This window comes from Emydura macquarii, unplaced genomic scaffold (assembly GCF_026122565.2).
Source record: "Emydura macquarii macquarii isolate MOO-44397 ecotype Brisbane River unplaced genomic scaffold, CSIRO-AGI_Emac_v2 contig_499, whole genome shotgun sequence".
NCBI classification, from domain to species: domain Eukaryota; kingdom Metazoa; phylum Chordata; order Testudines; family Chelidae; genus Emydura; species Emydura macquarii.
This window is the reverse complement of record NW_027130636.1, coordinates 9,417,751-9,429,823: the sequence shown is the minus strand read 5'-3', so window position 1 is coordinate 9,429,823 and position 12,073 is coordinate 9,417,751. Positions and strand designations below refer to the sequence as shown.

The window sequence follows — 12,073 nt, the reverse complement described above, 5'->3', positions numbered from 1 at the left end:
CATTGAATAGTTTTCTGTTTTCATGTGCCCCACACAGCTTGGTCCCTTAAGGGCTTGTCTACCTATTTCCTCACATCAAGGAACCTACCCCACCTTGGGAACTTAACTTGGCTCTTAACCCATTAAGGAATCCTCCGTTTGAACCAATGGATAGATATTCATTCCTCCATCTGTCCTTCCAGGCTTCATTCCATGGATCCATAACTTTGGCCAGAAGGATAGAAAAGCAACAGAGTGCTCATGGCTGACCCCTTCTCCCTTTATAATCTGCCATGATAAGGTGGCCTTTCCCCCCATCCTCATTTCCTGCCTATGATCTACTTAGAATTCTACCTCAAACCAAGACATTTGACTGCCCAGCATTTTGTCCCAAGTCTCATTCCTCAAGGGAAGACGCTAGCCTCCATATCCTGAAAGTAAGAAGGGCGCTTGCCTTCTATCTCAATGGAACTAGACCCTCAGGATTTTCCCCAGATTCAACTACTTCACTGAGAGACTGAAGGGTCAGCTGATTTCAACTCAAAGACTCGCTAAGTGGATTTCTGGATGCATTTCAGCTTGTTTCAAAGCTTCTGGGGTGCCTCCTCTTCCTAGATGAACCGTCCATTCCACCAGGGCCTAGTCTACTTTGATAGCCCTTCTTAAAGGCATGGACATCTGCAGGGCCATGAACTGGTCCGCTGTTCACACATTCTTCAGGTACTCCACTATGCTACCAGCTTCCAGGAAGGATATGGCCTTTAGTAATGCTGTTCTCTAAACTGTGCTGCATCTACCTACTCAGCACCTGCCTTAATGTTGAAATATTGCTTGGGTGTCTTATACAGTGGAGCTCTCAGAGCTTTATATTTTGCGGGCTATTCTGAGGGAATAAAGAAGAAGTGATACACATCTTTTAAGTTAGTGAATTTAATTGTATTTATGTATGCAGCTTTAATGGCAGTTGTCTCTGCATGGGGGATATGAGAGAAATAGTTATTGTAAACACTTAAAATTGTGGCTACTCTGGATTTTAGAGTGAAGTAATTGGAGAAAAAGGGATAAATATGCTAAACTTTGAAGTTTACTAAAGATGCAGATTGACTGTGTTGTCCCTGAAAGGAATGTCTGTTACTAATACATTACAATCAAGATTAAAAAAAAAGAAGAGAATTAAGGATGGTAAGTTGTTAATAAAAGCAGAAAAAAGTTGGATGGGATGGCAGGAGGATCCTTTATTGAACTGCAGCATAACACAATAAAAAACATAAAACACCTGCTGAGGTGGAGGGAACTAGGCCACCACTTTTCTCTATTTCAAAAGAAATAAAGAATGATCAAATGTTGAACCCAATTATTTTTCATAACCCCATTTCAAAACACTTCACACTTTGAGAGGAAAGTGGGAAACAATTAAAAAAAAAAAAAAAAAAAAGAACAAATGGAAGAAGGAGAGAGACACCAAGGCTGGTGACCACAAAAGCATCCCAATTTTTTGCAAACCTATGTCAATATTTTCAGGATCATCACAAATTGAAATGGGAAATCCTTAAGCAATTATTTATATTTCAAAGTCAAATGAAGATAATTGCAAATGACAAAAATCAAACAAACAATGATTTAAGGGCCAGGTTCTCTCCTGCACAACCCACATAATTGGCTATTTGTCAGTCTTTGCCATGGAAGTCAATGGAGAAATGCTGGTTCACAGCAGCTGGGGGTCTGGCTCCAAGGCTTGCTCATGCACTATTTGTTTTGTCTATTCAGTGGTGGTTGGTTGGTTGCCTACAGAAAGTCAGGTGGTATTATTGTTGACTTATGATTGGATAACTGGCCAAAAAAAAAAAAAGGAGAATAACTAATCATGAATAGCGAATCATGCACTTCCAAGAGGCCATTCCAGGATTTGGGGACATTTAGCTGAATACCAAGTGGTGGGCTAGAAGGAAGTGGGGCTGCCTGGGAGTGAACAAAGAAGGTGGTGGTTTGGCATGTGGCTTGGCAGAAATGAGGAGGAGTAAGAAGCAAAGATCATAGAGGGGTAGACAGAAGCTAGCGTGAACAGAGCTTTGAAGGACAGGAACATGAAATGGATTTGGAAGATAAGTTAAGCAGAAGCCAGTGGAAGGATTCAAAGAGGGAGTGGAGATGTTTGGAGTGGGAAGTGAGACGATTTACACAGCATTGTTGTGCACAGACTGAAGAGTGTTTACACAGGAAAGAGTTCAGACAAGGCTGACAAATCTTGTGAGTAACTTGAGTCCCAGGGACTCTCACCCACAACTGATAACATTGGGGTGATGTCACTGCTCACGCTACCATGCTGTGTGCCTTGCTGAGAGACTGAAAAGCCTGCTTTCCAAAGCCAGTCAGATATGCAAGATTAGCATAGGCTGTTGTGGGGCTGGCAGTCCATTGGCTCCCCTTGTATGAAATTCTATAACATGGGCACGATAAAAAAGGTTAGTTTAATTCCAGGAACAAAAACTTGGTGGCTAAAACCAGTTAAATTGTAATTTAAATGCCTAAATTACAAAACCCAAGCACCTAAAAACAAGGAAATAAATACTTAAGGCCATCATAAATGTTGCACTACTACATAATAACTATAAACACATTCGTATTAATCACAAAGAAATGTTTTTCAAAAAACTGATGGCTGTTTTTCATGAAATATAAATTACTTAGTCTTTATAAAAATTACTTACTCTGTGGGCTGGGTAAGATTTATGATGCCTTTAGCTATTAATTTCCTTGTTTGAGTGGTTGGGTTTTGTCCATAATGGCATAGATAAGGAAGTTGCTATCACTCAACAGGTTACTTGGTTTTTGAAACAAAGATTTTTGGTTTTGGACATAGCTTTTAAAGTTTTAAATAAATCACATGGGATGTGTCAGCAGATTATTACACTATAAAGGAGAGAATAGTATTGACCAACCTAGTAGTGGCTCCTACAGAACCCTGACAAGATACACACAGCTAAGTTAACCACCCATGCCCACAAATCACAACCTCAACTTCACACTACAGAGGGGGGTAAAAATGATTCAAAGTCTTGGGAAATTAAGTGTCAGAACATACATGGCTTAATTTCATAGCCAATACCCAGCTCAGTACTGCTTCTCCATAATTAAGATGCAGAAGAGTCCCATCCTGTGAAAACTCCACAGAAATCCCAATCACAGGCCAGACATGTTACATATATTTTCTGAAGGTTTTTTTAAACCTTATAAAAGAATTTAATAAAGCTGAATTAAAATTTGAAGCAAAAAGTCAGAGTCAAAATGCTTTTGAGTTTTTTGGAACGGTGGATTTTTTTAACCAAAAGAATTTGACACATTCGACACAAATGGTGAAATATTTTGGTTGACCCAAAATCTGCATTTTTGGCACATTTACTTGGAATGGAAGAGACCTGACCAACTGGCTCATTGGAGTAATCTGTAACAATAAATGTCTGAGAAGAGGCCACAAAGGTGGATCTTGTTGGACTCTTACATCATGGCCAAGCCATGATGGTATTTGAAGAGGGCAGATCCCCTGGTGAGTTACACACAGATGCAAGGACACATCCTTTTCAGAGGGGAGGGCAGTCTGGGGAATCCTTTGGGAGTAAATCTGTGGCTCCTCTGTTCTTACCACTCAGGACGCTGAGCAGAAGGGGAAAGCTCCGTGGCAGTTGGGCCCCCAGGGCAGAGTGTGGGGCTCTGGAAAGACCCTGGTGTTAATGGCACTGAGGGAGTGCATGTAGGGACCACCAGGTATTAGTGATCATATAGCCTTAGCAGCAGAAGTGCCAGCCTCGCTGAGGTGAGCCTGGCACGCTACAGGGAGTGTGTCACACAGGGACTGGTGAACTACAGACCGCTAGGAGCCTCACAGACCACTGTTTACTAAAGCTGAGTGAATTGATTTTTCAGTTCGGTACTCCTCCTCTGTTTTGTTACACCAGATTCTGGCCTTGGCCCCTTCTTTTCCCTCTCAGGATATAGCTACACATTAAATTAAAACCCGCGGCTGGCCTGTGCCAGCCGACTCAGACTTGTGGGGCTCCAGCTGCGGGGCTGTTTCATTGCTGTGTAGAAGTCTGGGTTCAGGCTGGTGCCCCAGGCTCTAGGACCCTCCCAAGTGGAAGGGTCCCAAAGCTCACACTCTAACCCAAGCCCAGAAGTCTACGCAGCCCAGGAGCCCAAGTTGGCTGGCACGGGCCAGCCATGGTTGTCTAGTTGCTGTGTAGATATGTCCTCAGAGTCTTCTCTTCTGCATCCCATCTACTCCCACGTCTTCTGTCACATTTGACTCGACTTCACAAATAGTTTCAGTTGAACTGAAACTGCATTTTTTATCAAATACACCCTTTGCCCAAAATTTTCTGCCCAGCTCTACTGTTCACACTAGGGGCCATAAAGTTACTTTCCTACATTTGCTGGTCAAAGAGCAGATCAAGAGTGTCAAAGAGGGGTAGTGGTGAGGAAAGTGGGATTTTGGGCGTACTATCCCTTTAAAAGAAGCAGAGGAAGGAATGTTGTAGCTTGAAGGTTCTGTGATAATTGAAGCAGGAAAGTGGATAGTTGGTTTGAGCGTGCAGTAGGAAAAACAGCCAGAGAGGCGGAGCAGCCCCGTCAGATAGAGGCTGGTTGAGGTAATAGACAAGGGGAAGCTTCTGGGATTGAGTCTCCTGCACAGAGCAGAGAGAGGACTAGTTATTGGGGAGGAAAAGAAATGTCAGCCCTATCAGATGCAGGAACCTGGCGTCTCTTCCTTATCTATCTCAGAGGCTGGATTGGGACTTTCATTTTCCCTACCCGGGGAGGAGAGTTGGCTCGGTCACACGTGCGGCTGAGACCCATCTCCTTGAAAAGGCCAGATGGCTTGTGTCAGAGGCCATCTGTATGATGCCCAGTTCCCATGTGCAAATGTCCATTTACATCCACAAGTTTTAGTTTTGGAAAAGCAAATGGATACGTGTTTAATAGCTTTGAAAAATCTGTCCCTGAATGTCCCAGATCAAGAAGCCTGTAATAGCCTGCGTCACACCAGAAAAGGTAGGAACTTCAACAGCTACCTCTGAGCTAGCAGGAATCTTACTAAGAGGACACTTGATCATTACCCTTAGGTTAAACAGTTAGAAATTAATGTGTAATTACAACTCCTCACCCCGCACTGAGGTAGTGAAGTCAGGTAGGACACAAACACTGGTGACAGGCTCTGGTTCCTTGGCTCCTAGGCCAAAAGCCTGCTCTCCAAAGCTAGTAGGATAGGAGGTATTAACAACCCTAGACAAGCAATAGTAATCATGGTCTGTGGAGACCTAGAATCTCTAGGCAGTCCACTCTAGCCCCACAGCATTCTGGCCGTGCCCCAGAGATAAGTCCCTGCCGTCCCTGCCATTGAGAACAAGAATACTTTATAGGGGATGGAAGAGCCCCTGAGATAATGGGGGAAAATCACTGTGAGAGAGACCAGGGAGTGTCCACCCAAAAGTATAATTGAATTCCCTGAGCAAGAATTGTACCAGAAGACTCCAAGATCCCTACTGGACTTTACCAAAAAAAGGGATAGTTTTTGGTTTTTTAAATCAAAACGCTAGAACATATGAACATCGTCTCACTCACCGCTGTGCGTGAGCAGCAATTATTTGTAGGACAAGTGGAAGTTTGTGTTCTCCTCTGCAGTGGCCCTGCCCAGCATCGCAGTGCTTTAGGGAAAGTTCATCTTCAGCAGCTTGTCCTGGATTCCCAAAAATAAAGAGGGAAGAGTTAAGAATGGGAAGTCTCTGATCCAGAATGACACCACAGTGGACTGCAGGAGCAAGTCTCAGGGCTGATGTTCTCATATGAGTATAAGAGGTAGCTACATTTTACTGAGGATTTTGATATTTCAGAGGTTGGTTTAATTGCACTTGGGAACAAATGAAAAATAATTTAAAAAAACCCCCCAAAACAGGGAAAGGGAGTCCAACTTTAGAGCAGTCCCCATGGCTGTCTGCCCCAGAGACTCAGACTCCCCAGCCCCAGGGCAGTCTGCATGGTGTAGTTAAACATCACCATTACTAATGATGGCTACTAATTGCACTTTGATACTCAACACCATGGGAAATGCTACTGAGCTGCTTTACCCTTCCTCCTCCCCCCACTCAGATACTCCATGGTGCAGCAGAAAGCAGGCAGCAGCTACATGGATGGGGAGGTTTAATGGAACCTTAATGAAGATGGATCCTGGTGACCAGGCAGCCCCTGCTGGGTGCCCTCCTGCAGCAAGTTACAGCATAACAAGTGTGCCTGCCTCAGTTTTTCCTCTGTACAGCCACAAAAAGCAGAGTCTTTTTCACTGTCCAATTCAAAGTCCCACCTCTGGGACTAATTAATTCATGTACACGCTACTTACCACAGTATATCATATCAAGATACAGCAATTTTCCACTCATTTTTCCAGGGACATCACTTCCGGTTCACCTATCCCTGAGTCCATTAGCACTCCGTTTCCTCTTCCTTTCTGCCCTCGTTCCAGGGCTCCTCTCTCCAGCCCATACTTCTGAAGGCAAGTGGGAGAAAAACCAGTCTCATGACTCTTCTACACAAAGCATAGTCTGGCACTACAAGGTCGACCCCTCCCCTGATCTCCTAGCCCTCAGTTCTTTCCAGCTTCCTGGCACTGGATCTCCAGCCCAGGAAGGTCAGCTGGGTATCCCCTCCACTGACTTCCTGACAATTTCTCTCTCTTTCCAGCGGGCATCAGGTCTAGTGGGCGGAGCAGGCATCAGAAACAGGGGCTATGGGACGGGCCAGAGGCACTAGTCAGAAGCCAGAGCCAAGAGTCAAGCTGGTTCTCAGAAACTGGGTACAAAAGTCAAGACTCAAAGGCAAAGATGGGAACCAGAGCCAAGAGCAGAAGGCCAGAGCCTGAATCACCAGGGTAACAGGCAAAGTAGGGTCTCAGGCAGGGACAGGCCTGAGGCAAGGCTGGACACAAAACAGGGGCAGCAGGAAGAAGGCCACACAGTTCTAGTCACAGTGAGTGAGCACAGAGCAGCCAGCAAGCTGCTGTTGGCCCTTCCAGTCAATCAGGCAGCCTGCTGCAAGCCAGCAGTGCTTGCTAGGTGGCCTGGAGACTAGCTCTGCAGCAGGCCAAGCTTCCTGATGGAAAGGCCCCGCCCAGCTCTCTGCAGCTTTCCCCTGAAACCTTCTTTCATCTCCCCATTTTATCAGCTCTCACCTGCCAACCCCTTGCCTGCCCTTTTCCTTGCTCCGCCAGTCTGTGCTCTCCCACGTATGTAGCCCAGGTGCCCTCTGAAACTCCAGTGAGAAGCAGCTGATGAGTCACAGGTGCACTGGACCTGCTCCCTTTTAAAAGGGACTAGTCACCCTGTGCCAGTGCCAAAGAGAAAGCCCCCCAAGATGAGGCTCTAACTAGTAAAACTGAACTGAAGATAAGAGGTTGCCGCTGAAGCTCTAGTGGAATATGGGTCTCTGTTAGAGATCTCCTGTGGAGCTCCTCTAAGGTTGTAGAGCACTGGCCTGTGGAGAAGGCAGCGCTAATGATATTTCCATGGTTAATGGCGTATCTGGGTTGTGCAGTTCTCCCCTATCCCTCCTTCTCGAAGTGCCTTACCATGGACTTAATGCAAAGTTGCATCATAGCCTAGAAAAGGACTTTTCCATCGAGACAGCATAGGAGCTGTACTGGAATAACGGGATCCTAGGGAAATTAATGTTGTTGACTCCTCACCTGTCTTTCCTCCTCTACCTTCAAACTGGTGCTCTTAATAAACATCCCCAGATGGCACCCTTATCTTTTGAGGTCACCAGGTCTTCTGAATGAAGCCCTGCACAAATACACCATCCTATTAGATGCATTGAGTGTCAACTGCTTCAATACAGAGACTACTCTGACCGTTTAATTTGGGAATTTTGTAGTGAATGTAGAGGTTCTTAGCACCATCTATTGTTGAAAATGTAGAACTGAAGAGGATTCTTGCTAATTTTTATAATATAAAGACAGATATAGGACAAGAACTATTTATTGGCATTATTCAAACACTACATCTTTGTAACAATCTGATTTTATGCTTAGACTTTAATCTGTAGGCATACATCTAAAATACAGAATTGACTTCAAGGGCCTGCATTAATAGTAACACCTTAGATTAGCTTTACTAAATTCCACTCCCCCATTTGCCTGCATTGAATCGTTTGTTTGAACAGGCAACTAATATCATTAAATTTCTCAAAGCGATCATTAGCACTGTAGAGGTGGAGGAATCGATTTTGTGCCAACATTGAAACACTTCCATGTCCATCACACAAGGCATCCTCAGATTTCTGAGACTGAAAGTTGTAGAACACTATTGGACATTTCATAAATTGCTGTACCTGAAAAAGCAAAAAAAACGTTTTCTGCATTTCACTCAACTCACACCAAGAAAACTGACTGGTCATCTTCAGCTTTGGTTTGGAGCAGGTTTCTAATTAGGGTCACTTTCTTGTTATTATATTTAAGTAGGAAGCTGCTTTGTGTGTGTAGCCAACGCTGCTGTTACTCCTTTAGAGAGTAACCGTTTCAGCTGGAAGTTTATACACGTCCTGAAAACATTTCAGTTACTATTTGTTTTTGTAAAGCTTTGTGTGTGTTTTGGGCCTAAACTGACCTCAAAGTCCATGCAACTCTAAAAGGGGAGGACCCATCCTGGTAGCAGACTATGGAAGGACCCTTTGCAAGAGCTTTTGAGATTACTCCTATACAAGTGGTAAATAAGGAGCAATGCTCAGAGACTGTTATCAGGATTGGGGTCCCATTGTGCTAGGTACTGTGTAAACAATCTTAGGGCTGAATTTATTCATATTTTTGCATTCACTTAACTTTTTTTATTTTAATTGACAGTGAAGTCACTCATCAAAACCCCTCACAAAACTCATTGTGGCAATTATTATTAGGTGCTGATGTGTTTTTTGTTCTTAGCCAGGCATGTGGCTCTAGCAGTACATGCAACACAACTTCTGCTGAGGGCAGTCACTGCAGCAGGTCTGCTGCTCACCATAGGTTTGGTTGAACCGGCATGTAGGAAAGGGTATCACCCACAAACAGAGACACAGGAGCTAGCTAAGGACTGTCAGTGCCTTGTGCTACTTTACATTGGTATCCTGACTTCAGAGCATTTCAAGGACAGATGGGCAAACTGGGGCTGGTAAAATTCATCTCTGTCCTATTTGTAGCAGGGCCAGGGGGACAATAATATGGACAGTGGGTGGCAATAAATGCTCTCACTGCATGTTATTCTCTGGGTTATATTATTTACTTGGCATGGGTTTTTGCTAAGGCTGCAATATAGCTAATCAAAAGTGACTCCCGTGGTGCTACTCGATGGAGAAACTGTTACTGTGGGAAGAATTATACAATTAATAGAAACAACTGTGAAGGGGTATTTACATGTCTTATTTCCAGAGAGAGTAGCTCTAGAAGTCCTAATCTGTGTCAGAAATCCCGGTGTGTAAGACTCACTTACCCAAGCCCAGGGCAGCGAAGTTTATCTGTGAACACAAAAAGAAAAAGAAAACACACATTGCTGAGGCTCAAAAAGACCTTTTTTTGCTGTTACCTAGGGGAATAGCTTGTATCGTGTCTGGGTGTGTGAAACAGGCTGAGAGACTGGCATCCCCACTGCCAAGAAGTGAACCCTATTTATTCAGCTAGGACTAAGAGGGAACATTTAAAAATACATACCATCAGCCTCATAGCTTCTGCTTTCTCCTAGCTTGACTCAGCAGGAAACCATATGTCCAGCCAGAGCAAAATCCGGAGCATTGGCCACAGGGTCTGCAAAGCCACCACAAACATTGAACACCACAGATTTCCTCCCTATTGCATCACTCAGCATAGCAAGTTACTGTGGTGTCTCAGACACTGGGGTGGTAAATAACTCATAACTGAACTTTTAGTAGCAAGTAGAGTGGGGCAATTGTTCTTTTACCCCCAAGCAAGTAGTAAATTTGCTGGGAAATGCATTTTTGGAGGCAAAGATACCTGCAAGTTCTGGTCAAATTTGGCACAACAGGTTTTTTTGGCCAAAAAAACAAAACAACCAATCCTGAAAAAGTTGCAGAAGCGTCAAGACTGTTTTGAAAACCTCCGGAAGACTTTCATCAGAACAAACTTTTTAAAATGTTGTTTCCATTTGACGTGCTTCATTTAGACATGAAAATTTAGAGATTTGTTCATAACCAAAATTTTTTGGTGATTTTTGCAGTTAAGCCCCCCAACCCTTCCCCTCCCCTCCAAAAAAACCCAAGCATTTTATTCACTCGCCTCTAATAGCAACTGCTCTCGGAAGTGTTGTACATAGCATGAAACTTCCCAGCTTGGTCCATACTGCACCCCTCCCTCTGGGCTTAGGACCAACTTTACTTGTGGTGTAAGCTGACTGTTACTGAGGTCAGTGTCCCTTACCAGGGCCTGAATTTTAACCCCAACCTCTTCCCTCTACTGAAGACCCATTCCTTCATTCGGATCCAGATCCATGCCCAACATGTGCTGAATGCCTCAGGCTGCATTGGCCAATCTGCATAAGACTGTCCAACTACCATCTATGATATGAGAAAGTTCTTCCTGCATGGGAGGCACAGTTTTGCCCTGTACCACAGCAAGTCTGCAGAGAAGTTCGCATTCACAGGAAAGATGGCCTTGTACCCAAGTGTGGAGCTTGGGTGTAAGAAAGAGCTGCCTTTAGCTTGCACTCCAAAGAGCGACATGGGGTGGCTTACATCGGTCGGGCCGAAGAAGGGGCTGAGGAGCTCCAGGATGGTAACACAAATCCTGGATCTGTTGTTCAGTGGATTTCCCCTTGGGTGCTGTTCACTGTCCAGCATTTATGAGAAAAACACAAGCATCACTAGCCAAGGAACAGCATCCCCCCTGTATTTTTATCCCTTGCGGCTTTTGAAGGCAACAGTGCTTCAGGTTTGAGGTCATCACATCCAGTTCTAGAGACATGTCAGTCTGCCGACACCAGGCTTGCCCCAATGGACGTGAACCTCAGTGGGTGGGGAAGAGGGCAGCAGTGCTGGGTCCACTCTGTTATTTACACCTTCTGGTGTCTGTTGGCAACAGTGCGTGACATGCAGAGACTCTTTGGTCTCAGTCTCCAGTGGGAGGTGGGGAGGCAATGAGACCCATAGGAACACTGAAGAGTGACATGTTTAACTTGATCATTAAAAAACAGAGGGAATCTCTAATACTGCAAACCTTCTCTCTCTCTCTGCAGGCCTCAACTTCTCCACCCTCTCTCCCTGGTGTGCTACATGGCTTAATAAAATAGACAAGCCCCTGTGTTTAAATCAGCAGTATGGAGAGGAGCAAAACCTAGGGACTCCTACAGAAATAATCTAGAGAAGGGAACTTCCCTGAATTTTCTCCCCACCTCATTCCAGCCCAAATAAAGAGAGAATTCTACATGCAACAAACCTTTAAAATTTTAACCCTGAGTCATAAAGCCTGATTTTTCAGAAGTCCTATAACCCAGTATGGAGCCTGTAAACACTTGCAGGTACTTAGCACTTGGGAAAAAACAGGCCCAGGCCAGTTGTGGGCAGAAACCTCACTTCCAGATGAAACTGACCTACCATTTCAAAATGATCCCCATCAACCCCCCACTAGCCTTCATTCTGCTTTAAGATCTGTGTGTTGTGGAAAAGCAAACCGGCTGCCTGGAGGTTTCTTTCTTCTTCTTTTTTTTTTTTTAAGTGCTAAAAAGAAAAACCATTTTTAAAAAATAATTTTGTATCAGAAATGTGCTGTGCACCAAGCTTCAGCCCAGAAGAGCATTTATAGCCCAGTCTATGAACCTGAGAAATGAAGTCTTCCTAATGGAACAGGAAACCCCCAAACTATCTCTGTACAACTGACCCTGCTAGACACTTACACTGATTTGAGACATGTTCATTTAGAGGAGCGATTGTAAGAATCCACCCTGTAACAGGTCAGCCTGCTCCCCAAGCACACTGTAACCCCTACCTCAGTTTCCCCTTCTGCTCAGGTTCAGAGGCATAATCCTCAAAGGCTTCCCCTCCAATAACACCCCTCCTTGCAGTCTAAGTTTAA

The 12,073-nt window shown here is 44.4% G+C and overlaps 1 long non-coding RNA gene across 1 annotated transcript; it reads right to left on the bottom strand.

Moving 5' to 3' along the window:
- Nucleotides 1–7,990: 7,990 nt before the first annotated feature.
- On the bottom strand, nucleotides 7,991–9,798 carry LOC137146988 (uncharacterized). Its single transcript, XR_010918120.1, has 3 exons — nucleotides 9,701–9,798; nucleotides 9,483–9,507; nucleotides 7,991–8,352 (listed from the first exon to the last, which is right to left on the bottom strand). It is a non-coding gene; the product is annotated as an uncharacterized lncRNA (long non-coding RNA).
- Nucleotides 9,799–12,073: the final 2,275 nt, after the last annotated feature.